Raw genomic sequence first — 5,207 nt, 5'->3', positions numbered from 1 at the left:
ATAAACTTCATTTTTACGATTGCCCTTGAATGCACCACTACGGCCAGCCAACCACAAACCTTATTTCATGCTTGCTGTGGAACGACAGCTGAAGCCAACCAATGACAAACATAGGAGGGCGGGAGGGAGACGGAGACTGAGACACGCACATACACACACACATACACACACACACACGACATACACAGCGGGAAAGAAAAGTGACAGAAGATAATGCGGCCGGTGGCGATTTTGTGCCAAAACATAAATCATCCTCCATTATTTGGAGGTATTTTGGATTTTAAAAAGGATGTCAACCCGAGCGAGGTGTTGTGCAGGTCGTGCTTGGCGAAAATTGCAACGAACCAAGGTAGCACAACAAACATGTTTCACCACCTGAAACAACACCATCGCGTGCTGCACGAAGAGTGTATTACAATGAGAGAAACACCGGGGACTTCTCAGGTATCCCAAAAGAAGCCCAAGTTAAGTGTGTTTACTGATGCGTTCAGTAGTGTTACACCATATGAGTCGACGTCCACCAGACATAAAGGCGTTACAGACGCTATAACATGCCACATTGCAAAAGACATGGTACCCGTGTACACAGTCTCACAGTGAGTTCTCATCAATAAAACACTTTCCATGTGGAAAGTTTCCACAGTCTTTTGTATTATGATGTTTTTATTTTTCTGAAAAATGCTTGCTTTTCACCGAACCCGTAGTCATATCGTATCATATCGATATCGAGATATCTGGCATGAATATCGAGATATGAAATTTTGTCCATATCGTTCAGCCCTATTTCTGTGTATGTTTAATGATTGACTGCTCCCTCCCAACAGGTGGAGGTTAATTGTTGTAATTGCCTGCACACGTGTCAAGTGGGAGTGATCGCCATCATGTCTGGTCTTGGTGAAGGCCTGACGTCATCACTATCAGTAAACAAGTAAGCACATGGATTTTTTTTTCCTCTTGTGTTTTTAGTTCTGTTTCTGCTGTGCATCAACAGTAAAGCAGATGTTTTGCAACAGCGGTGGCTGAGAGGAAATGGTCTGTGACATCTAAATGCTAAAAGTTGCTTCACCACAAAACCACACTTCCGTGTTTATACAAAATGCTGCCTGTGAGCGAGAGGAACACACAGGGCACAGTGGCATTAATATTAACTTAATGCAGAGGAAATCAATACATGAGGCTCAGCAGCAGCAGGGCTTGATGAAATGTTTCGGAGCAGCCGTGAATCGAAACAAATCTGATAGTTGTGTGGAACAAAATATTTTGCATTTCCTCTCCTGCGTTCCTGTGGTGTTTGTTTTCTCGGCGTCTCATAAGGACATGTATCTAAGTAGCTTTGTCTCTTTCTCAGCAGGTTGTCTCATCTGCATTCAAATCACCTCGCACTCACTCTCATCAGCAGCTGTGGTGGTAATATCACGGTCGCTGTGATGCACGTCATTACACAATAATCATCATGATTATTGTAATCGGCGCCTTTAACTTTATATATAACGATATTTATACAAATATATAAAGATTTATCTGTCCCATATGTGAAGAATGAGTCACGTATAGTAACGATTAGCCACGTTGTCGTCAAGGACGGTCAAGATCCAGATGATAATCATCCTCCTGGCAAATATTCGTACGTTTATGTCCTGTTTTAAATGTTGTAAGACAAAATTGAATAGCTTTGCACAAGCAGAGTTAAAACCAGAGTGGTAAATAATATGGGACCTGATATTCAAACCCCTGTTGTAAAGAAACATTTTACCTTTTTACTCTAATTAAATGGGTGTGATATGACATTAATGTGTGTGTGTGGGCATTAATCACATTTGCAGTTTTAATGGCATGAAACGGGGCACAGAGCAGATGGAAGAATAATGCATTAACCTCCGCTGCACCCAAACACCTGCCCACCAATTAAAAGGGAGGAGTAGAACGGAAAGAGCGAGGGAGTGATGAGAGTATAGTTTTAATTAAGTCCAAAGATGCACACTGTGACCATTTTATTACACATGTATGCTACATAGTATAGACATCATCATGATAATTTCTAAGGCTGGTCAGGTAAAAGACATGACCGATGAAGACATTTAAGATATTGAAACAGCCAGTAACACAAAGCGGAGCTCTGAGACAGACAAAGCGGGGACACTGATGTAGAAACACCACGTTTGCCACTATATCATCACCATCATCTATAATGTAACAGGGACACATATGGCACTCAATGCCATTATATTACTGGTGGTTGACCACACACTTTACTTGAGTTTTTTTTCTCCATGAACAGATAAAAAATGTTCTCAACTGAGACCGAAATCAGCAGTGTGTGGTTTTATGCAGAATAATAGTCACAAGGAGAAGAAATTCTGAAGAATTTCCACATAATGACACGAGAAAGCGAGGTGATGTGTCATAAACAGGTAATCTGAGGTAACAAGAAAAGATGGCCAACGTCCAATTTTAATCTAGATTAATAATTCAGATCAACATATTTTGTTTGGCCCTGTGGGATTAGAGGAGATGACGGGGGTGTCGACCAGTCGCTTACAATCCTCATATGGAGATCGTATTACCAGCCAGTGCATTAGGATGATGAGAGCACCTGCTCCCTCCTGTCGTTATTATCTGGCACTGAATGGAGGTCAGAGTCTGCAGTGTTAAATTAAAACCCGGTAATTAATAATTATATGTGTTGACGAAGGAAGAGTGAGATTAAGCTCTAATAAGAGGAAATGCTTTTTTGGAAGTTCAGCATAAAAAAAAAGAAGATATTACAGCTTTGTTAACTGTGATTTAAATAAAAGAAAAAAGAAACCATCTGAAACAGCACAGTTGAATTCTAGTAACTGTAGGTGGATTGATCTTTTTTCATATAGGTAACCATTAGATTTGTTGTTTTAACAACGCTATAATCACCATACAGTATAATCAATTCTCAATCACTTTATTGGAACACATCCAGAAAATATGGCAAACATGTACGCAGTTTTAAAATAACAAATTTTTAAAGGGGAATCACAGTGTTTACAGGTTAAATTGTCGAGCATGTGAACAACAGAACAACCTTGGCTCTCTAAAACCTGGAGTGGAACCGTAATTAATTTTATTGGTAAAACATGGCGAGGAATATGTGCCGTGAAGAAGTTATTTTACATCAGGTTTATTCAAAGGCTTTTAGATAAACATTAATTCACTTTGGACTTTTGTTGTTGTCATTACCTTGAGTTTTTAGTTCTGCTTTTAGTTTCCTGTTTTCTAGTGTATTTAGTCTTTGTGCTCACCTGTGTCAATATTGGGTTGTTTGGTTTTGTTTGCTCATTTGCTCACTCTGGTTTAGTTTGTTGGTTTTTTGGTAGTTTGTCACATTTTAGTCCCACCTGTTTGCTGTGCTTGCTCTGTTTTCTCCACCTCTGGTTTCATGTCTTCATGGTAAGCTCCTCGTGTCTCTTCCCCATGTTCTCCATGTTTTATTCTTTACATTTTGCCTTATTAAAGACTTATTGTTCATTTTTGAAATCCTTTTTTTTACACACCTGTTACAAGCATTACCTACGAATGATAGGAGTTAAACACTCTTGACAGCTTGCAATATATAAGATTAACTTTCAGTCACAACATTTTAATCCAAATGGCATTAACTGAAACCCAAGTACAATATATGATCCACCTTCTGTTTATCTCCTCAGTTTGTGCCAGGTAAATCCAATCCCTCCATGGCTTATACACTTGTTTTCTGGGTCCATTCACATGTACTGGGCCATGCCAAACTAGGTCTTAATGAGTTACAGTAACCAACCAAGCTTAATGAATGCCGTGGAGTGCAGCAGCCCTAAAACACACACAAGCCTCAACAGTGAAGCATGTGTTACTGAGCCGTGTGCACAGGCATGAAACTGAATATAATACACATGTAAAAACTGACGCATACAGTCGTCCTCTCCTTTTTGGCAGCTGGGGTTTCTGCTTGCATGAGAAGGTAAAAAGAGAGGAAGTGCTGGTCATGTTTGAACACACACAGTTTCACTGATCCTTGAGTCATAAAGAGCGCTTTTTCCACCGAAAACGTCAGCGTGCGTTGGTTTCACATATCAAACAGCTTCCAGATTAACAGCAGGATGAGGAAATACCACAACAATAGCAGGAATATTAAAAGGGGAGAGTTGATTTTGTTTAATCACTGAAAATGGGAAACAAGTAAAGTCATGAAAAATGACAGCGAGGATAAAGATTTGAGAATTTATTTAGTAAAATGTATAATGTGAAATGCCGTGAAGAGGGATATAGTGCACAACACCACAGAGCAGATCTGTTTTGGGAATTCCAAAAACTGCTTCCCGGGGAACTTTGAGACTTGACAAACACTGTCTAATCTGATTATCAACAGAAAACTACATTCATGTTTATTTATCCCCGCCTGTAGGTGGTTTGTAGTACTAACAGTCAAATGGCTGAGACGAGTCGATCTTCTTCATGTTTTCGATTTCTGATGTGTGTGAGAGAGAGGGTGAGATCCTGCACATGGTGGTGGTGGTGGGTGGTCTAGAAAAATCTCTTATCTCTCTATCTTACCTTTTCTCTCATATCCCATGGCATGACCTTGGACATAGGTAGGTCACAAGGAGTAAGAAAAGAAAGGCTTTGCTGTCTTAATATCCACCTGTCTTCGGGGGAGACCAGAAATTCCTGTGTGTGTGCGTGTGTCTGTGTCTGATAAACCATCAAAACAGACAACACTGATCACTTGTCGTTTGTTGACAGAAAAGCCCCAGGTGCAGGTTCTTCCCATTCTATTACTCTTTTCCAGCACATGCTCAGTTTCAACAGTCAGTGGTCTTTTCAGAGGCAAATGTTTGGATACAGTTGGACCTTTGTGTTCCTTCTTCACATCTCATCACCTCGCACATTCAGCTGGGAGCTTGTTTAAGAATTAAACATGGAAACAAATGGTTGTTGCGAGGTTCTGTTTGACTGCAGGGAGGAGGCCAGAGTGTGTTTGCTTGCCAGTTTAGATAAACATCAAAACTGACAAATGTTATGGCATTTGCATTGAAAATAAATTGTAAAATAAATTGTGAGGATTTAAAAGGAATTTGAGGTATCTACAGCAACAATACACCTTTAAACCCTCAGTGTGTGTAAGAGCCACAGTTGGTACAGTTAAATTTGCATTCATAATGAATAATTTATTATTTTGAGGTAGATTTTTATTAACAGGA

The 5,207-nt window shown here is 39.8% G+C and overlaps 1 long non-coding RNA gene across 1 annotated transcript; it reads left to right on the top strand.

The window, feature by feature from the left end:
- The first annotated feature begins 836 nt into the window (after positions 1-836).
- On the top strand, positions 837-1,785 carry LOC122758571. The gene is made up of 2 exons (XR_006358169.1): positions 837-928; positions 1,349-1,785. It is a non-coding gene; the product is annotated as an uncharacterized LOC122758571 (long non-coding RNA).
- The last annotated feature ends 3,422 nt before the right edge of the window (positions 1,786-5,207 follow it).

This window comes from Solea senegalensis, linkage group LG21 (assembly GCF_019176455.1).
Source record: "Solea senegalensis isolate Sse05_10M linkage group LG21, IFAPA_SoseM_1, whole genome shotgun sequence".
NCBI lineage: Eukaryota > Metazoa > Chordata > Actinopteri > Pleuronectiformes > Soleidae > Solea > Solea senegalensis.
This window is presented reverse-complemented; position numbering and strand designations above follow the sequence as displayed.